The sequence below is a fragment of the Pleurodeles waltl genome, chromosome 2_1 (genome assembly GCF_031143425.1).
Source record: "Pleurodeles waltl isolate 20211129_DDA chromosome 2_1, aPleWal1.hap1.20221129, whole genome shotgun sequence".
NCBI lineage: Eukaryota > Metazoa > Chordata > Amphibia > Caudata > Salamandridae > Pleurodeles > Pleurodeles waltl.
In genome coordinates, this window is record NC_090438.1 from 354,097,736 (window position 1) to 354,121,122 (window position 23,387).

Sequence of the window (23,387 nt, forward strand, 5' to 3'; positions counted from 1 at the left end):
AGGAGTTTGTAGTGCAAACAGATGCTTCAGAGGAAGGGATTGGGGCAGTGTTAGCACAAGTTAATGAAGAGGGCCATGATCACCCAGTTGCCTTCATCAGCAGGCGACTACTCCCCAGAGAGAAGAAATGGAGTGCCATTGAGAGGGAGGCCTTTGCTGTGGTTTGGTCCCTGAAGAAGTTGAGGCCTTACTTGTTTGGCACTCACTTCCGTGTACAAACTGACCACAGACCTCTCAGATGGTTGATGCAGATGAGGGGGGAGAACCCAAAACTGTTAAGGTGGTCCATTTCCCTACAGGGGATGGACTTCACAGTGGAGCACAGACCTGGGACTGCTCATGCCAATGCAGATGGCCTTTCCAGGTTTTTCCACTTAGCTGATGAGGACTACCAGGGTGTAGGTTAGTACCCATCACCTTTCATCTGGGGGGGGGCAGTGTAGGAAAGTCCTTTTTTTTTGCCTGATCACCCCCACTCTTTCTGGATAGGTACTGGTGGTTACTGACTCTTGGCTGTGCCCTGGGTACTGCTTACCAGTCCCAGGGCCAGTGCTCTGTGTAAAATGGATATGCAAATTAGGCTAATTATAAATTGGCTAAGTTAACCTACCTATAAGTCCCTAGTATATGGTAGGGCATGTAGGTTTAGGGACCACAGCATAGGTGGTGCACACCTAGGTGCATTGCTGAGGTGCCCAGTGTCATTTTAAAAGCAAGCCTGCCTTGCTGGCTGCTTTTAAATTAAAGTTATATGCAAATTCGACTTTGGAATTAAAGTTACTTCCAAAGTTATAAACTACCTTATTTTTACATATAAGTCACCCCTAAGGTGTGCCCTATGTGCCCCTAGGGCTGGGTGCCATGTAACTATAAGCAGGGACTTTATAAAAATAGATTTATAAGCCCTGGTGAGGTAAAAACAGCCAAATTCGTTTTTCCCTCATTGAAGTAAATGGCCTTCATAGGCTAGAATGGGCAGACTTTATTTTAAATTTTAAAGTCTCCTTAAATGTTACATACCAAGAATTTGGTATCAAATTGATTGTTATAATAAATCCCACAACTTCCAGTTGTTGGATTTAATATAACTAGTGCAGGTAAAAAGTTTAGACTTTACCTAAAAAGTTGCCAATTTCAGCTCTGCATTGTTTTTGCTGCTGTGCTCTGATTGGCCAGCCTGCAGCAGCTTCTGCCAGGCCACTTTTATGAGGTGTGAAGTGGCCTGGCTTTACACAAAGGAATGTGCTTGGGGGAGAGAATCTCCCCTCAGCAGATGGGGAAGCAGGAAGGGGGAGGGCTGCCAAACTGGTCTTCAAAGGCAGAGAAGGACATCTGGAGCACCCAGCAACACCCCCACATCCTGCAACCCCAGACAGCTAGGTGCCCCCTTGATTAGATTAGGAGAGGGCAGGAGAGGGGTGTGTTTATGATTTTTAGCCACACCAGTGGGTGGGCTCAGCCAGATCTCTCCTCTAAAAATCAGATTCATCCATTTTGGATTTTTAGAGACTATTGCCTTCTGGGATGGATTTTTGCCACACTTCCCAGGAAGTGGTCATCACAGGGGGACGACCCTGTCCCTGATTGGAGGACCAGGGCCCCCCTGCTTTTCACCCAGGAGCAAGGATAAAACTGGCAGACCTGCACCCACGCCTCAGATCCCCACCAAATTTCAAGAAGAAAGAACTACAAGAAGAAGAAGGACTGCCCTGCTGGACCCCTGGCCTGCACCTGGACCCTGCACTCAGAAAGACTGCACCAGCTGCACACTTGGGCTTCACCACAAGAAGGACTTTGCCTGGCTTCCACTGGTTCAAGGAGGGACTCCCTGTTTGCTACAGGTGAAAAATTGCTAACCAGAGTCCCCTGCACCAACTCCTGAAAAAGTGACCAGCTGACCACTGCCCAGTGGCCAAAAAGGAGTTTGCGCCAGGTGCACTCTGGGAGTTGAAGTCCGCACTTCCCAAGGACCATCACAGAACTTCTGGACCCTTGGGGTGAGCTGTGGACCCCAAAAGAACCTTAAAAGAACATCTGGGTGAAGCCCCAGAAGTTTGGAAAAGATTGGAGAAATTTTAGAAAAAAGCTCCATAAAGTGACCGACTCGACGCGGAAATTCTAGCCGGCTTGCCTCAACCGCGACCCGGCCTGACTTCGTGGTTCGTCCCGGTCAAGAAAAACATCCGAAAAAAAGACTAAGTCCGAACGTAAAAAGTTGACCGGGACCTTCCAGCCATCGTATCCGAGAAGGGCTCCACGGACGTCGGATCAAGATCCAGGTTTACCCCGGTCGAAGGATTTTCATCTCGAAAAAACGACTAAGTCCGAAGGTAAAAATCACCACCGAGGAAACCGACTTCGCGTATCCGGACAAGGGCTCCAGGAGGTCGGATCCAACTGGCAGGTTCGTCCCGGGGAAGAAAAACATCGAAAAAGAGACTAAGTCAGAAGGTAACTTTTTGACCGAGGCCTCCCGCGACTTGTAGCCGAGCAGGGCTCCATCGCGGTCGGCCTGAAAGTTTGACTTTGCCCCGGTCCTGGTGCAACCAGATGACCCGATTGGCGCTTTTCGTTTCTGAGCGCTAGAAAATAATAATACTTTAAAAATTCATATCTCCGGTTCCCCTGAACCGATTTTAATCGTTTTTGTGTCATTTTAAAGATAAAAATATAAGCTATTTTTATAAATTGGTTTTGGATTTTTAAACTGTTTCCTGTGTTTTATTTAATTACTGTTTTGTGATATTTGAATGCTTTACACTTTGTCTCCTAAGTTAAGCCTTGACGCTCGATGCTAAGCTACCAAGGGTAGAGCTGGGATTAATTTACTGAGACCTAACTGTACTTTTGTGGAGGTTTGTGGCTTGTTGCTAGGTGTAGGTACCTACCTGCCCTATCAATAACCCATTTTCCAACAGGTGTTAAATACCATAGGTATATGTTTCCCACACTAAATGTGAATATTTTCTGTCCATACAGATAATTGTTAGGTTGCTGTATATTGCAAAAAAACAAAAACAAACATCCAGAGTATGGTTCCCCACCTATTTGTACATGTGTGATGATTTTATCAGTGTGATACTCTGGTGGAGGTTTTCCTGAACCCTGCTGATTAAGGTAGAAGCATTATGAATATTTCAGCCCGAAACCCTTTATTTTCCAATACTGGCAGACCTGGGTATGAGCTGCCACTATGCAGGTTAGTGCTAAACCCCATATCAATATATGTCTAAACGGAGTGGCTAATATCTACTAATATGGGGAAATCAGGTTTAAACAGCCACTCCCTTGGACATTGTGTTGTGTGTTGGCATAATATAACCTGGACTGTATTTCTGTCTGCCGATGTAAGAACGGAGAAAAATCTAAAACTTTAGGGCCCTCAACATTGGTCACTGAGGAGAGATGAATATAAGCAGGCCCCAGCACCATTATTTGTGAGCAGCAACAGGTTTGCCTCACCAAGTCAATTCCCAAGCCAATGTTTGCCTCCCTAAGTCTATATTAAACTAGCAAGGCAGTTAAATTGCCACGATAGAATGGTTTGTTTTAAGAAAAGTTGAAGCATCCTGCCTGTGCAAAGAAGGAGGTAGGTCGTCTTTAATCACTCAGCCATGGATGGAATAGACCTATAAAGAACAAAGTCTGGTTCAGTTTGTAATATACTGATATGTTCAAAACGTACATGAAGTGGCAGAGGGTGTGCAAATGAATATCTCCTTTCTCCATAAAATTATTCACCTCCTTCAAACTGAGCACAGAACCAACTGACCAAAGCTTGTACTTCCCGGCTGTAGTAACATTATTTGATGCCATCTCGCCAAGAAACTCACTGTCAAGTCCCGAGAAACACGCCTCTATCCCCCAATGAATTGAAGAACAATCTCCCTTCTACACTAAGACGGATATAACAAAAGATGGGATATATGGCAGAACCTTCACGTGCATGCAAGGCAGGTGTGACACATAACTGTGGTATACCTAGATGAATAGGACAGAAGACAAGAGAGCCGTAGTGACACTGTCACCAGGACCCAGCTCCAAGAGAGGTGTAAATGATGCAGAACTTTGACTAAGACAGGGAGATATTTGGCAGCAGTGGCAATCGTCCTCCGCAATAGGAAGGTGTTTGTGGCACATTACCATGTTAGACTAGGACAGACAGGCCACAAGATGGGACCTCTTTGGCAGCACTACCACCTGCACCCTGGTGCTCAGAAGCAGAAAGCAGATGGGAGTGACATCATGTGCACACTGGACAAAAGTTATCACAACTGGGCTAAGACAAAATTAATTATAAAACAACAAGCGACAATAAGTAACACTCTATCTCAAAAAGAACTAATCAGCCAAAGCTAAGCAATAGCAACAAAGCGCAGTTTAACGTAGCTCAAAGTGTGAAGAAGCTATTCGTAATTCAATGTTTTATTTTTTCATGCCTTAAGCTATTCCCTTAAATGTTATGCTTAGAAAGCATGCCCCTGAGCCACTATTTATTTAACCTTATGTCATTATAAGCAGCAGTTGTAAAAATATTTGTAGTTTGCAGTATTCAAGTTTATCCCTCCAGATCATGTATCTGCATTTGTGATTATAGCTGTGGAAATTGCAGCTTTGTGTACCACGTATAGGAATAGTCAACTTTTGAAATGATCTTCGCAAAGATAAACATTTGTTTGGTCTGCAGATCAGCAATATTTCAGCATAGTTTCCCAGTGAATCATTTCGCTCAGTTCTAACCCTGGAAAAGCTGGGGATTTGGACTCGTATATCTCCTAGCAGGCTACAAACAGATCAGCATAGAGTTTCAGGGAGTCGATGCCAGTTGTTCGTCGGGCCCCAGATTTATGCATTTCAGTTTACTTAGTAAATAATCAGTTTTTAGTAATCACCGTCGGTGGTCTTAGACCTCACAATACGGTGGAACAATTCTACTCTACTGAGTTTCAAAGTGTGGAAAATCCACACTTTAAAGGGTAAATTCTTTTTAAAGTTATTGACCATGGTTATAGTGCACAATTAAATATGACATGGTGCTTTGGAAAGAAATATTACTCTTATTACCTTAAAAGTATATTTATTTGAAGGATAGAGTTATTGTATATTTAAGTTATTTTCCGGGAATCTGCTACTATATAGTTGTGCCATGATTTTCCATTTTCCTTATGTCAAACGTTACAGTGCCCATGAATTAAGTTCCACTGTTTTCTGCATTTCAAACTTATTTTTAATCCAAATTTAGATCTGTTTCACAGACTTTAATAATATGAAATTCAAACAGACTTTGAAGTAAAACGAGATACTTAACCGGTTCAGTAAATGACGTTTTGTTTAAAACTATGCACCTATTGCACACTATATATCACACAAATACTGCATACGTTTATTAAAACACGAACAGATACCACAGTTACTTTTCAAATAAAATAAACCCACAGCCCTTCCCTTCCACCAGAACTATTATACCTGGCAGCACCAGATACTCTCTATACTGTTTCCACCAGGTCAAATCGGATTGACTCTGGAGAGCACTTGCACTAGCTGTCTGCGCCCAGTACATGCCAAGTACACGCTAAGTACAGGCCAAGGGGTCTTTCTCTGTCTCTCCTCATAGAATCTTATATAGAAAGTATCCAATGCCTAATTGTAAAAATATAAGTTCCAGTCTCCAAGGCTAATTGGGCAAAGGATGTGAGCAGGCTGAGGGCAGGTGCATTGTGCTCCCTGCAGGATCACCTCTTGCTTGTTTTGCTGTATTCGCATCTGTTTTACTGAATTTGTTTTTTTGGATTTAGACTCTGTGGACTTAACCAGTGCTAATGTGCTTGTGCTCTCTCTCCCAAAAATATGGTACAATTGGCTTACACATGATTGGCACATTTAATTTACTTGCACATCACTAGTAAAGTGCACTACATTTACCCGGTCCATTAGTGGGCCTGCAGCACTCCATGTGCCACCATTGTGGACTGTGTGCAGTTTTAAACTGCCATTTTGACCTGATAAAATTACCCTTTTACCAGTCTTCAACCTCACTTTTTGATACATATGTCATCCCTAAGACAGGCTCTAAACAGCTCTAAGGGCAGGGTGCAGAGTATTTAAAATGTTGGATATTTAGTTCAATTTTTACATGTCCTGACAGTAAAAAAAGTAAACTCATTTTTCACTACTGCAAGGCCTACCTCTACCAAAGAATGACATTGGGTTACCTTATTACATTTATTAAGTGATCACCTTTGTTTGGGAGCAGGTAGGAATGTCAAGTTTGGTTTCAAAAGAATTGTAATATAAACCTCTCTTTAATGATAAAGTTGAATGTTATGTCACAATTCTAAAAACCTTTAGCAAGTTGGCATTTGCTTGCTGTTAGACCTGACAGTCCTAGGGTCATCACCCCACACTTTATGCCTGCCTCCCTCCACTTTTTGACACTGTTTTTGCTAACCAGTGTTAAAATGCATATGCTCTCTCCCTTAAAACATGGTGGCATTGGCTCATACCCAATTGATATATTTAATTTACTTGTAAGTCCCTTGTAATGTGCCCAGGGCCTGTAAATTAAATACTAATAGTGGGCCTGCAGCACTGATTGTGCCACCCACATAAGTAGTCCCTTAACCATGTCTCAGGCCTGCCATTGCAAGGCCTGTGTGTGCAGTTTTACTGCCACTTCGACTTGGCATTTAAAAGTACTTGCCAAGCTTTAAACTCCCCTTTTTCTACATATTAGTCACCTTTAAGGTAGGCCCTATGTAACTCATAAGGCAGGTTGCTATGTAGGCAAAAGGCAGGACATATACCTCTGTGTTTTATATGTCCTGGTAGTGGAAAACTCCTAAATTGGTTTTCCACTGCTGTGAGGCCTGCTTTTTTTATAGGCTAACATTAGGGAAACCCTCATATACTGTTTGAGTGGTAGATTCAGATCAGAAAGAACAAGACAGGTCATATTTAGTGTGGCCAGAATGGTAATACAAAATCCTGCTGACTGGTGAGGTTGGATTTTATATTACTATTTTAGATGCCACTTTTAGAAAGTGACCGTTTCCCTCCACTTAAAATCCTTCTGTGCCTTACAGCCTGTCTCCAATCCACATCTGAGCTGGCTGGTTGGCAGGTCCCTTGTGCATTTCACCCAGACAACCACAAACACAGGATGCTCAGTCACACCTGCACACATCTGCATACTGAATAGGTCTGCCTGGTACGGGAAGGGTGGAGGGCAGAACATTTACAATTCAAAGGACAGTGGCCTGCCCTCACACGATGGGCAGACAGGGTTGTACTGAAACGGGACCTTGTGCACTTCAAAGGCACTTTTGGATATATAAACTGGGTCCCTGACCCTACCAATTTAGACACTTTTTGAGACAGATACTCTAAACCAGATCCTGCAACCTGCCAAGAGGAGCTGTCTGGCGACCCAAAGGACTCACCTGGATTGCTTTGCTGTGAAGGACTGCTGCCTTGCTCTTGCGCTGCTGCCTTGCTTGCCTCTGGCTCTGCTAAGAAGTGCTCTCCAAGGGCTTGGAATGAGCTTGCCTCCTGTTTCCTGAAGTCTTGAGGCCAAAAAGGCTTCACCTCTGTAAAGGAACTTCTTGTGTGGTGAAGATCTATGCACAGCCTTCCGGAATCGATGCACAGCCTGCCTAGCGGTGAAAGAATAACTGCATCACTGGACCGGAATGATGCAGCCCTGCTCCCGGAGTGGAGATCGATGCAGTGCCAGCGTTGCAACTGGAACTTCGACGCACAGCCCACCAAATAGAGGCATCGGCGAGCCTGAACAACGCAGCCCAACTTCCTGCAAGAGGAATGGACACAGCCCCTGCCGTGCAACAGAAACTCAGCTGCATCGCCCACCGGATTGACACAGCAGCTGTGACTTCGTCCTGCACACCCAGGATCTCCACGTATCGTCCCTGGGTGTCGAAAGACCCTGCTCACAAAGAGGATTCAAGCCTGTGCGCCAGAATTCGACGTAAAGTCCTTTGCATGTGAAAAAGAATCTACGCATCGTCTTTGTTTGCCCAGACGTCTAATGCACACCTACCTTTTTCCACGCATCTCCTCCTCTGCAGTCTTGGTGCGTGTTATTTTGACACCTATCAGGTACTTTGTGCTTGCAAGAGACAATTGTTGCTTTTAAGCTCTTAGGACTCTTATTATTATTATTACCAAAGTGATATTTCAACTTGTGATTATCCAATTTTGATAGTTTTGACCTCCATGTAATCATATAAATATCTTATATTTTTCTAAACCTCTGTGGTGTCTTTTTGTGGTGTTTTCACTGTGTTGTTGCATGATTTATTGCACAAATACTTTACACATTGCCTTATAAGTTAAGTCCGACTGCTCAGTGCCAAGCTACCAGAGGGCGGGCACAGGATAATTTGGATTGTGTGTGACTCACCCTGACTAGGATTGTGATCCCTATTTGGACAAAGGTGTATACCTCTGCCAACTAGAGACTCCATTTTTAACACTTGCCCTAACTATTTGTTGTCTGCAACATGTGTCCTAGGTCACGTGACTAGGTGAAGTTGGCAGTTGACCTTGGTGCACACTTCCTAGATAGTGATACAAAAGGGGACTTGGTGTTGTTAGGATGGACCATCTTGTCAGAATAAGTGGAACCGAGCTGTCATCTACCACACTTGTACTTCAAGGTCCTCCCTCAGCACATTCAGAAAGTACTTCACACTAGTCTGTTGTCACTACAGACCCATTGGAGCCAGGGGATGGGAAGAATGGAAATTCCATAACCAGTTATGGGGGGAAGTCTAGAAGTTTCTCCCCTTTCAAAGTTGGCACCAGGTGTAACTATTAGATCCTCAGAACAACTCTTCAATACATGCCTGCACCTATGGACACTAGAGAAGGATGGCCCTGTTGCCAGAGGACTGCCCTGTTGTTTTAGCCCTGGCCTGCTGTCTGAGAAGGAAGACTGAGAAGGAGGATGGTACCTGCTCTTTTCATCCCAGGCTACCTGAGTGAATCCAAGGGCTAGTTAACTGCCCTTCTGGCCTGAGCTACAAGGACATAACAAGCTCCAGAAGCCTCTCTGCAACTATGCAGCTCAACTGCTGCACTGGAACTGTCTGGACTTGCAACTGGACAGAGTTCCTTATCCCCAAGAGGTGCCTTGGTATTGCATCAGTTGATTTCTGCATGGAAGAAAATAGGAAATCCTGACATTTGAAGCTCTTCACAATTGTAAACGGGCCCAGTTGTCCCAAAATCTTGCCTTCTACACCCACCATCAGTGTGAAACTCTGGTGAACCCGCCTCTCCATGTCTCAGTGACTGCCAAATATGACTGGCAATGCAAAATCTATACTTTGCACTACAACATCGACAGCCCTTGGTGACTGCCAAATGTGAAGCTCCACTAATGACCATCCATGACGCCAAACAGGATCTTCACACTTTAGCAACAAACATCCTCAAAGCTCGGCCTACTCTTTGTCCTACAGCAATGACCATCCACAGTGCTCTGCCTCCTCCTGCGACCTTCTCCATTATGAACCAGACTATTTGCGCTGGACTTAGAGAAGGTATCTTTTCAATGGGACTAACCTGGCTCCTGTATCCAGCCTGCACTCCTTCAACTCATCCTGACTTTCTACTGGTCTCACATGACCAGATAACTAACAGTAGTGTTTTGTGCTTTTAGGAACTATATTTAATTAAATATTTGAAAGTTCATATCTGTGGTTCTACTGGCTAAATCATTCTTGTTTTGGTGTCAAATAATGAATTACATTTTACTTTATTATTTTGAATTAGTGTGGGATTTTTTTTACGTTCTTTATTCACTTTATTATTGTTTGTGTGCTGCATAAATACTTTACACATTGCCTCTAAGTTATGCCTGACTGTTTATGTTCCAAGCTACCACACGGTTTAGGGCAAGTTATTAAGTGACTCCTTGTGGTTCACCCTAACAGGGACTGTGCTTGCTGCTTCAGTAGGGATTCAACCTTCTCAACCAGTGGTCCAATTTCTTACTGTAGGAGGCTGGTCTGGCTTGTAGTGGGTACCTAAGGTACTTACACATTACACAAGGTCCAGTTATCCCTTATTGGTGAAATGTAGTGAAGTCTGAACTAATAGACATGCAAAGCTCTTGCAATACCACTGTAGTCACACAGTACTCACACACATGAAAGACAATACTCAGTGTTACCAAAAATAAAGGTACTTTATTTTAGTGACACAAGGCCAAAAATACTTTGGAGACTATACTCCCTTAGGAAGTAAGTAGATTACACAATATATATACTAGTAACCAAAAACAGGTAAGTAAACAGTCAGAAAATAGTGCAAATAGTGAAAGTCACCATAGGCTGCAATGGGCCTAGGGGGAACACAAACCATATACTAAAATAGTGGAATGAGAAATTTGTTTTCCCACCTAGGCAAGTGTAGTGGTTAGAGGGGCACTGTGAGTGTAAGAATACACCAAAGGTAAGTAACGTACCCCACCCCAGAGCCCAGGAAAGCAGGAGTAAAACACAGCAAGTTTCCTAAAACACACTAGAGGTTGTGGTAGAAGGGTAATGCAAAAATCAAGCAAGACTACAAGACACCAATGACGGATTCCTGGACCTGAAGACCTGCAGAGAGAGGAGACCAAGTCCAAGACTCAATGAGGAGTCCAGGAGTAACAGGAGCCCCTGCTAACCCAGAGGAAGGTGCAAAAGTGAATTTTCCAGTGCACCAAAGAAGACAGCTGAGGATTCCTGCTTGATGCAAGAGATGTCCCACGTCGAATAAATGTATGCAGGCTGGTTTCTGTCCTTGGATTCCACCAACAAGCCTTGGCTCATGCAAAAGATGCGTTTGGCATGTAAAAGTGCTACCTAGACCCAGGAAGGTCCTGGGAGTCTCAACTCAGACTGGGGAGGCAGAGGGGGCTCTCAGCACTTCAGAGGGCCCTCAGAAGACTAGGCAGCACCCACAGGAGTCCCAGAATATGGTGACAAAGGAGTTGCAAATGACAGTCATTGAAGCACTACATAAAGGTATCTCACACCGCAGGAGAACAACTCAGGGAGCTGAACATCACAGGATAGAGTGCTGGGGTCCTCGGCTATGCTGTGTTTGAAGGATTTCTTGGAGAAGTGCACAGATGCCCCCAGGAGCTGCAAAACATGTGGTGCACAGGGATACTGTCTGGCTCGGGGACACAAGCTCTTACCTCCACCAAATTCGGACAGCTGGACCTTTGGACAGTCGGGGTCATTTTGGTCCACCACCTGTGTTCCAGGAACCACGCTCATTGTCAGGAGAGGGGACCCAGAGATGGACAGGGGAGTGGTCACTCCCCTTTCCCTTGTCCAGTGTCATGCCAGAGCAGGGACTGGGGGTCTCTGAACTGGTGTAGACTGGATTATGCACAGAGGGCACCATCTGTGCCTTCAACGCATTTCCAGAGGCTCTGGGAGTATACACCTCCAATGCCTGTAACACCTATTTCCAAAGGGAGAGGATTTAACACCCCTCTTCTAAAGGAAATGCATTGTTCTGCCTTCCTGGGATTGGGCTGTTACTGTCCCAGGAGGGCAGAAGCCTGTCTGGGAGGTGGCAACAGCTGATGCTGCAGTGAAAACCTCCGAAGGCTGGTATGGCAGTAGGGGGGGCATGGTGGAGCTCCAAGAGTGCATGGGATTGTGCAACCAATACTGGAATCAGTATTGGGGTACGATTCCCAGTTGTTAGACACCTCACATTGCCATATTTGGAATTACCACTGTGAAGCTATATATGGGTATTGACCTGTATATAGTGTACACTTATAATGGCCTCCCCACACTCACACAGTCAGGGAAAATGGGCCTGGATGACGTGGGGGCACATCTGCTAGTGCAGGGGTGCCCTCACACACAGGTACTATGCACCTAGTCTTCAGAGTCTGACATATACGTGACTTATAAGTGACCTAGTTCAGTGCCAATGGCTGTGAAATAGTGCTTACACTATTTCACTCAGGCTGCAATGGCAGTCCTGAAGAAGTGTTTGCATGAGCTTTTTATGGGTGGCAAAAGAAATAATGCAGCCCATAAGGATCTCCTGGAACCCCAATGCCCTGGGTACGTAGGTACCATATCCTAGGGACTTATAAGGGCAGTCCAGTATACCAATTTGGAGTGGAATTCTGGGTTACCAGTATGTAAGTTACAAATTTAGAACCAGTGAGAGCATAAGCACTGGAGTTCTGATTAGCAGGACTCCAGTGACACAGTCAAGCATACTGACAACATAGTAAAAGATACTTACATGTAGGCCACAAACTATGAGCACTGGGGTCCTGAATAGCAGGATCCCAGTAACACAGTAAAAACTCACTGACAAACACTGACAAACAGGTCAAAAATGGGGGTAACCGTGCTAGAAAGAGGCTACTTTCTCGCACTCACTTTGGTGCTCAGTAATGGGATTCAGTACTTGTGCTTGTGCAGTTCCATTCAGTGTGATTTTTGTAACACTAAAAATCCCATATACATGATTTGATGCTAGACTCAACCTCCTTTGAAAATTTGCCTTGATTCGCTTCTTTTGTGTTTCCACACTCACTTCTATTCTACCTGAATTTGTGCACTTGTAACTCTGCCTGATGCAAACATGGAGTTTAAGCTCAACAACCTGGAGAGCTACACTCTGGTTGAGCTCAAGTTATTCTGTAGAGTGGGACCTCCAGCAAACAGAAGTTCCAAAAAGCAGAGGCTTCAGAATGTCCTTAGGACCTAGTGTGAGGCCTACCATTTTCAGGCTACAGCACAGGAGGAGGATGAGGATGTGGTCGTGGAGGATGAGCAGGAGGAGAAAATGGAAGAGGCAGAAAGCAATCTCTGCTTGTGCCCCCCACAGGAGCAGGATTTCTATCAGATCTGGAGCAGGCAGCACCTTTGCCTGCAACCTCTCCCTGAAGGAGCTGCAGGTTAGGAGGGCAGATAAGGAGTTCCAGCTGGAGCTATCCATGATAAAGATGGAGGAAAAGGAAACAAAGGCAGAGAGAGAGAGTTAGCCAAGGAGAAGGTTCAGGCACAGAGTGCCTTGGAAAGGAAGAAGGCAGAAGGCAACAGGGCCCTAGAAGAAAATAAACTGGCTCTGCAAGAAAGAAACATTCTGCTGGTTCATGAAATGAGTAAACAACAGGTGAACTTGAAGACCAAACAAAGCACAGGGTCCATCAACAATTATGGCAGCAAAACTACAGTATCTCATGAGTAAAGGAGAGACTACATCCCTAAACACCTAGTTTTATAGTGAGGGATAACATATACAAGTGATTTGAGGCCTACAGAATTCACAGGGTGCCTGAGGGAGATTGGGGTGTCAGTATGTGGAAGCACATACCTAAAGAGGGGAGAGATTATTTGTTGGCCTTGGGGACGGGTAATAGGATGAACTATCATCCATGAAGGCTGCCCTCATCCGAAAGTATGGACTCACCCCAGAAAAGTATAGACTGAAGTTCATGGACAGCAAGAAACTTCCCCACCAGTCTTGTGTTGACTTTGTGGAGTATTTCAGCAAGGCACTGGATCGTTGCTCGGTGGGGTCGCAAAAGTAAACACTTTTGAGGGGCTACAATCTGTTTTCCAGAAAGCACATGTTCAGTCATTGGTTTCCAGAGCCAAACCAACACCTGATAGACAGCAAGCTCACTAGACCTAGTGAACTTGCTATGGAGTCCAACCGTTGGCTCAGCACCAGGTTACAAAAGAAGATACCTGGGAGTTACTACAAGAAGGGTGGTTCAGGTACCTCAGCAGAGTGAGGGGGAGGTCCATGGTGAGACAGACAGGTAAGGTGGGGGAAAGGGTTCCCATGCCCCTTCTGAGAAACAGAGAGAAGGTTCTGGTGAGCAGTGGCATCCCTAAGGCCTGGTGAGCAGTGGCAATAAATGCTCCCAGTTAGGACACAAGCAGCACTCTGTCCTAATACACCACACACTAGTGGGACTGTTGCAGGAGTGACCTGTGTGGCTTTAGAAACAGAATGTAGAGCATGCCCTGGTGTTCCTTAGTTGGAAGGTGGATTCCAAGGGTAAACTTGTAATCCCTGACGGTGAGATTCATCACTTTCATCAGGGAACAGTCAATGGGATAGTTGTGCTAGTTAGACCATGGTGGTGGAAAGACTGATTTCCTCAGAGCAGTTCACCAGGCAGGTGTGTACAGTAACACAAGACCACTGGCATGACTTTTTCTGCCAAATGGCTGTGGTGTCCCCAGATTTAAGTGGGAAAGCATCCCTAAGGAGGTTTTAGTTAGTCCCTTGATGCTCACTTGCTAATTTCTGGGGAATGAATTACCACCAGTGGTAGAAGAGCTGAGAGGCATAGCTGCCCATGGCACCCAGAAAGGTCTGGTTACTCCCAACAGGAGAGTATGGAGGTGAAGGTGGTGGAAACAGCCCACAGTGAAAGGACCAGTGGATAAGGGGCTGCCACCTCTAAGAACAGAATACCCCAAGACTGACTAAGTGGAGCCCACTACTGACTGGGAAGTGCAGCCTGTGCTGTCATAGGAATAGAGGAGAGTAGTCCTGCACCAGGCAAAACCCTGCATGATACCAACAGACTGTGTCACTCTTGAGAGGGTGGTGGTTCCCCCTATATGTCCTGCTTTGCCAGGCACCTTTTTAGCTTCAGGATAAAGCTATATATTTAATTCAATGTTAAAAAATATAAACATGATTAAAACATATATATTATTTCATGGTAAATATTTTGTTCACCTTTTTAGCTTTAAAAGTGTAATTTAACTTTTCTGAAAAATAATTAAATTAATTTCAATTATTTATACTAATCAAACTGTCACAATATATGTTTAATTTATTTATTTTACTTTAACTGGGATTTCTAAAAATAAATATTTAAGAACCTAATTATAATTTAATTCAATATATTTAAATAATTAATTACTGTAAAGCTGCTACTATTCATTTTCCACATCTGCAGAGATCTATCCATGGCAAAGCAGGGAAACAAATATTGAAATGTCAAATATGAATGTAAATGAGTTTGATTTGTTTATTTATTTTGCATGCAGTACTGTGAACTTTATTTCATGTTAATGTTTAATTGATTTAAATATGTTAAATTAGATTGAAATCACTTTTAAAAGATTTCTTTTGAAAAAATGCCATATAACTTTATTTGTACTTGCTTATCATGCATTAAAGATTATAAAAGGTTATATTATGTTATGTTATGTTAACCAATTTATATAGCGCATAGCTACCCGAAGGCCTCCCAGCGCTTCAGCAGAACCTCCCAGTGATTTCATAAGGAGATCACTATAACCATGTTTTCAGTAACTGCCTAAAGATTAGTTCCTGGTCAGTGAGCAGTAATGATAAAGGTAATGAATTCCACAGCGTCGTGCCTAGGTATGACAAGGACCTTCCACCCCATCTAACCTTTTTTACAGAGGGTTTGCTGCCAAAGCTGCTGATGAAGACCTAAAATGTCTTGAGGGCTTATAGAAAGTGGCCAAAGAACGCAGCTGTGGGGGCCCTTTATCATGTGGGGATCTATGTATATAGCATAGAGCCTTGAATTTTATTCGCTGCTCAACTGGGAGCCAATGCAGGGTCAGAAATGCAGATTTAACGGATTCATGTTTAGGGATATTAAAAAGCAGTCTAGCGGCGGTATTCTGTACCACTTGAAGTCTCCTTTTCACGTACTTTTGAGACCCGAGAAAGAGGGCATTCCTATAATCCAGGTATGAGCTAATCAATACCTGTATAATTAATCTCTTTGCCAAAAACAGAAGGATTTTAAACACCTTCCTAAGGAGTCTAAATATGTCGATGCGCGAGGCCGAGGTTTTCTTTGCCTCTTGATCCATGGCTAACTACAGATCAAGCCAAATCCCAAGACTCTTAATATGTTCCTTGGGTACTGGAAGCTCTCTCAAAGGAGACAGAGCAGAGGGGGGATGGCTTTAAAGGACCTCGAGAGCCCAAAAACATAAACTCTGTTTTGTCTGCATTAAGTTTGAGTTTACAGTCTGACATCCAATTAGATATTGCCCGTAGGCAGGGGCCGAGCAAGGTGTCTAGTGAATTCTAGTTTGAAGTCAAAGAAAACACCAATTGTCATTGGCGTATGTTATCAGAGAGAGGCCAAAAGGCTCCTCTACCTTAGCAAGAGACAGCATATAAATATTGAACAATGAAGGACTGAGGGAGGAGCCCTGAGGTAGGCCCCATCTATTATTATAACAACATGAGTAAAAAGATCTATCCAGTACCTGGAATGACTGTGTGCTTAAAAACTCATTTAACCAACTTAGCACAGTCCCTGTGACTCCTATCTCCTTCATCCTCTGGAGTAGGATCCTATGGTCTACCGTATCAAAAGCGGCACTCAGATCCAGTAACACCATTGTCAAAGCCTGGCCATCATCGAGGTGCTGTCTAGCCCATTCCATTACTGCAATCAGAGCTGATTCAGTACTGTGTAAGGGTCTAAAACCCATATGGGAGGGGTGTAAAATATTGTTGGCCTCAAGATAGACAGACAAATGTCTATTTACATGTTTTTCTAGTATTTTAAAAAAGGCTGGTAGCAGGGAAATGGGTCTATAGTTGTGTAAAATTAAGGGGTCTAGATTGGGTTTTTTGAGGAGAGGTTTAACAATCGCATGTTTCGATTGAGAAGGGAAACTGCCATTCTCCAGTGATAGATTCAGTAACTCAGTGAAAATAGGTGCTATTATTGGTGATCCTTGGGCTAGGATCGTCGGAGGGGCAGCAGGGTCGAGGGGGGGATCCTGATTTTAGAGTGCCCATAGATCTTACAGCACTTTCAATAGAAACAGGGAGGGAATCTGAAAACCTAACTGTCTCATTAAAAGGCTGTACCTCCGTGTTTAAATGGCTCGTGGGGTTGGCCTGAAATGCTAAATAAATCTCAGTGAATTTGTCCTGAAAAAAGGAGCCTAGATCATTACTATGCTTATGGGAGGCTTCTACCCCTTCTGCATGTAGCTGAGGGGAAGCAATATCTTTTAGCAACTGAAAGATTACTTTAGGAGAGTTAGCATTCTGTTCAATTATTGCCGAGTAGTAGAGTCTTTGGGCTGCTTTGATTTCCAAATGGAAATGTCTAATCCGTCTATTATAGTCTTGTTTGACAGAAGCACTATAGGATTTTCTCCATCTCCTTTCCAATCTTTTGCAGTCTCTTTTGAGTGCCTGCAGCTGAGAGGAGAACAAAGGTTCCCTTTTCTTTCTGATGGAGGTCCCCCGTCTTACTGTATAAGGTATGAGGGCATCCAGACTATTCGTGATCCAATTATTCACAGAATCTATGGAACTAGTCAAGTTCCCATTCACAGCTGGTTTCGTACTGGTTAATATATTAAATCAGTCAGTAACCTTGAGCGTATGCCAACGTCTGTGAGGTTGAGATGTAGTCTGCAGAGATTTTCCAGCTTGCTGGGTAGGAAAACTTAAATCAATTAAAAAGTGATCTGACCATGCTAAAGGAGTCGGTGGAGAGACCGTTAAATTCATTACATTACTAAAAATCAGGTCAATCGTGTGGCCTTTGTTATGTGTCGGACCTGTAATTAATTGTGTAAGGTCCAGGGCTCTCATTTCAGACAAACATGTCTGGACTATGGTCTTGTCCTCATTTTCTGTGTGTACATTAAAATCCCCTAAAATAGTAAAATTAGGCTTATTACAAATTAACTCAGCAACATATTCTGGAAATGAATCTATAAAACGTTACACTGATCCTGGAGGAGGATAAATTAGGGCTCCTGAGAAACTAAGGCTGCGAATTAGAAGAAAAGAAAAGAGTAAACACTCACAATCTCAGATATCAAGGGGGGCTGAAGTCACCTTGACCGTATCCTTAAAAAAAATAGCAATTCCTCCCCCCCACTCTGTCAACCCTAATGATTAAATAGTCACTGGGCAAAGCCAGTGACACATCTGGTCCTGAGCCCTCATGTAACCAAGTTTTGGTTAGGAACAGCGCTGTCGGTTTTTGGGTGTCCAGAAGCAGATTAATATCTAGCTTATGAGCAGCTAATGATCTACAGTTACTCAAAAGAAACCTGCTTTGCGGGGAATTATGAGGACGATTCCCAATATATGGGGGTCCTGTAGTTAGAAAGTCTGAACTCACCCCATGTAATGTCTCCCGTTCCATGGCTATAGATGGAAGAGTGGGCTTAAAAGAAAGTAAAAAATCTGTATCATAAATTATTTGTTCTGACCTGGTTTGGGCATGGCTGCTGGCCCCTGGTCCCGGCTGGGCACGGATGGGCGCGGACGGGCGCGGATGGGCGCAGATGGGCATGGACGGGCTTGCCTTAGGCGCCCCTGCTGCACGGTCGCAGCATTGCCGGCAAAAATAGGTTTCCCGGTCTAGGAGAGTCAGGCCACTAGAACGCTGACCTCCAAAAATGGTGCCCAATCGGGTGCCAAAGGACCTGAGTCATAATGGCTACTGCCGCCCACTGCTACAACCAGCCGCAGAACACGGACTGGAGGTGACACGGGGGCCAGGCAGAAAGTGTGAGAGCAAATTGAGGTACATTATGAAAAGATTAAAAATGAATAAAAATAGCTGGCTTGTTAATTCTTAAAAAATATATCCTGATGTAAACTACATATATATATATACATGTATTACCCCCGCTATAAAAAGTTTATGTGTAGAATTAATTGAAACCATTGTAGTTATGTTACAAAGCGCTAAACTTACATGTATTTTGAAATTAAAAAATATTAAAATATTTTTCCATAAAATAATATTTATTTTGTTTACATATGCATTTGTAAACAAATTAAAACAATTTCTATGTGTACAATGTCAATATATATATATATATAGAGGTGGTTCAACTTGAAGTCCCTGCTTCCATTAGCTTCAATGGGAGGGTGTTGCAATATCAGTGGTTAACCATACTTGGTGCTGGACTTAGTCCATTTCTGAGCTGGAGTACAATTGCTACTGTTTTAGGTCATTATGTAATTATGATAACTTTAGAAATGCAATTGTTAATACAAAGGAACTTACTGTTTTGTGAGTGGGTACGTAGCTCTATCTAAACCCCTCCTCAGCCTTTCCTAAACCCCTCCACCTTCCTCTCTACACCCACACCATTTACTACGAACACCACCCCATTTTCCAGTCTCTCCCCGGTACCTGCAACATTTAACACTAAGGCGGTCGTTACAACACTGGCGGTAAAAGACGCTTACCACCGTGCAGAAGACCGCCAACACACTGCCCCGGCCGCAGAATTCCTCCACAGCTATTATGACCCACATTTCGGAATCCGCCAAAATTCAGACACCCACACAAGTCCGCCACACCAAAGGTCAGTGATAAACTGGCGAAAACAAAACCTCCACCGTCACACCAACTGAAATACGCCCACACTATCACGACACACGAATCCTCGCGGCGGTATTTCAACCGCGGTATTCCATTGGCGATACACACCGCCGCGCTCAAAATACACATACTCTTACAGAACACTACCACATTGGATAATTCCAAACACAGACACCTGATACACATACACACACCACTCTCACACACCCATTACAATATAAAACACACACTCACATCACCCACAAACCCCCACGACCAAAAATTCTGAAAGAAGGCCAGGCAGAGACACCACCAGCAAGAACAACAGCATCCACAGGCACACAACACCATCACCCACAGAACTTCCACGCACCTCACACAACACACCACTACATATCAGCACACTTATCACCACACACTCCACCCCACACATCACCTACACCACCCCATGGCACGGCAAAGACACCCCACGTTCTTGGAGGAGGAGCTCAGGGTCATGGTGGAGGAAATCGTCCAGGTAGAGCCCCAGCTATTCGGAGCACAGGTGCAGCACACCTCAATTGCAAGGAAGATGGAGCTATGGCGAAGAATAGTGGACAGGGTCAACGCAGTGGGACAGCACCCAAGAAATCGGGAGGACATCAGGAAGAGGTGGAGCGACCTACGGGGGAAGGCACGTTCCGTGGTCTCAAGACACCACCAGGCGGTTCAGCGGACTGACGGCGGACCCCCACCTCCTCCCCCACAACTAATGACATAGGAGGAGCAGGTCTTGGCGATTCTTCATCCTGAGGGCCTCGCAGGAGTAGGTGGAGGAATGGACTCTGGTAAGACAAATCTTAATTATTATATCCCCCACCCTACCTGCATGCTATCACATACCCCCACCCTCACCCCCAGCACCCCAACTCCTCATATATGTCCCAACATCACAAACCACCCATCCCAACACAAAGCCCTGCATGCAACAACAAAGCATGGACACCCATCACTAAAGCATGCCCACTGCACATACCCATACAACCCCCTAAACTATCATCACACAAGGTCCCACACAGGAATGCAAGCATTGGGGTACACGGTCACCCACCCATTGCACACCATGACACACACAGATGTAATAACCATCCTTTTATACCCCTGCAGGACCCCTACCCAACGTCACCGGACAGGAAGGTCCACACATGTCCACACCACCAACAGAAGAGGCCCACAGTGATGACAGCACCTCTGTCCAACTGGATCTAGATGACCAGCCCGGCCCATCGGGGACCTAGGGACAGTCAGTTCCCCTCATCCAGTCACAGGCCACCACAGACCTTCCCCCCTCTGGAAACACCAGCACAGCACCCACCCAGCGGGCCCATACCTCCGTTCCCAGGACACGTCAATCAGCTGTGTGTCCACCACTACAAGGAACCCAGGATAACCCACCACCCCAACAACAACAGGGACCTGGGGGCAGTGGTAGTGGGCACACGGTCCAGGGGACGGAGGCCCAGGAACACAGGGGAACTGGGAGGGCTGCTGTGCGACGGGGACGGACAGGCCGAGGGAACCCCCTCTCCACGAGGCCCTCTCCTCCATCATGGGAGCCTACCACCACTCCCAGGAGACGATGGCAATGGTACTGGCCAAGTTTCAGGAGACCCAGCGCCTGCAAGAGGAACAGTATATGGGCTTCAGGGAGGAACTCAGAACCATCAGCTCCACCTTGGGTACCATCGTAGGGGTGCACCAGGAGGGACACTGTGGCACTACAAGGGGCCCCTGACACTAGCATGGACGATGAACTGCCCACCACCTCCGCCGGCGCTAGTGGACAGGACGCCCCGCCACAGGACCACCACACCAGCACCCCACCCCCTGCAGAGGGAGAACTACCCTGCAAATGGTCCCTAAGATCCAGGACAAAGACAGACCACAATGCTAAGACCCCCGCCAAGAAATGAGACCACCCTGATTGTCATCCTACTGTCCCACTTTGTCACCCTGTCCATTCTTAAACTGTCCCAGCTCCACTTCCTATGCCCCTTTGGGCAATGCACCTGTGAGACTAATAGACTATACTCTGCCATGGACATTCCTCCGCCATCACCCCTCACCATTTCACTACCCCCTCCAATATTGAGCACTAAAATAAACACACTTAAAGCACAAAACAATCTGGAGTCTGTCTGATTTCGAAATAGTGTATTATCAATTGCAGTGACAAAATGCTCTTTCAATTATAATGTCAAAATACCTATGTCACTCAGCTCTAGTCCCTGAGGAATCTAAGCAGATGTCACACAGTGGGACCCACATCTGTGAAATAGTAAGGGAAAGTGACAACTCATACACTAGGTGAAAACGACAGACAGTATAGAGGTAGTAATGTTAAAGTACATGTAGTAGGCAGGTCTGTACCTGTGTCTCACTGGAAATATTGCTGGATCACTGAGTCCCTGTTGTTCATGTCTTCTTCTTCTGCTTCCTCGTCCTCACTGTCCACAGGCTCCACAGCTGCAACAACACCGCCATCTGGATCATCCTCCTGCAGAAAATGCACCTGTCGTCGCAAAGCCAAGTTGCGAAGCATACAGCAGGCCACGATGATCTACCACACCTTCTTTGGTGAGTACAATAGGGATCCACCTGTCATATGCAGGCACCTGAAACTGGCCTTCAGGAGGCCGAAGGTCCGCTCAATCACCCTCCTAGTTCGCCCATTGTAGCGTTCCTCTGCCCTTGTCCTGGGATTCCTCACTGGGGTCAGTAGCCATGACAGGTTGGGGTAACCAGAGTCACCTGCAAATGGTGAGGGACAACTGTCAGACTAGCACTAACCTGGAGGAATATCCCCAGACCCAGACAACCATTCCCACTGACTTGCCTCCAGGTTCTCACCTAATAGCCACACATGGTGCCTCTGGAGTTGACCCATCACATAAGGGATGCTGCTATTCCGCAGGATGTAGGCGTCATGCACTGAGCCACGGAGCTTGGCATTCACCTGGGGGATGTACTGGTCTGCCAAACGTACCATCTGTACATTCATAGAATGTTAACTCTTCCGGTTTCTGTACACCTGTTCACTCCTGTGGGGGGGACCAAAGCCACAGGGGTCCCATCAATGGCACCTATGATGTTGGGGATGTGTCCCAGGGCATAGAAATCCCCTTTCACTGTAGGCAAATCCTCCACCTGAGGGAAAACGATGTAGCTCTGCATGTGTTTCAGAAGGGCAGACAACACTCTGGACAATACGTTGGAAAACATAGGCTGGGACATCCCTGATGCTATGGCCACTGTTGTTTGAAAAGACCCACTTGCAAAGAAATGGAGCACTGACAGCACCTGCACTTGAGGGGGGATTACTGTGGGATGGCGGATTGCTGACATCAGGTCTGGCTCCAACTGGGTACACAGTTCCTGGATTGTGGCACGGTCAAGCCTGTATGTGATAATCACATGTCGCTCCTCCATTATCGACAGGTCCACCAACAGTCGGTACACCTGAGGATGCCGTCATCTCCTCACATGTCCCAGCGGACGGTGCCTATGAAGGACACAAGCGAGCACAGAGTCAAACAACTAAGAGGTACGTACCCACAGTTTACCCAGAACACCAATCATACAAAAAAGGAGGCCTGTATGTGTGTTGAGTCTAGGCCTAGGTATGTGTGATGCAGTTGGAAATGAAGCCATGTGGGCCACTGAAATGGCGGCTGCCTGACCTCTAAAGTGGGACAATGGGATGTGAGGTAACTGCGCTGGCGTTGTACTCCGTCGCGGTAGGCGGTCGAAGACCGTGGCGCAATGCTGCATTGGTTAACATTGGACCCTATGGGTCCCAGGAGCCAATGACGATGTATGCCGGCGGTGACAGTACGCACCGCCGCTGACTTGACCGTCATTTTCTATCTGTTCAATCACTCGATACCTGATCTTCGACAGGAGAGGACCTACACTGCAAGTGCTGCTGTGACCTCGGTCTGGAAGAGACAATGGCTCGAGTGTCTGGGGAAAGGACCCCTGCCTT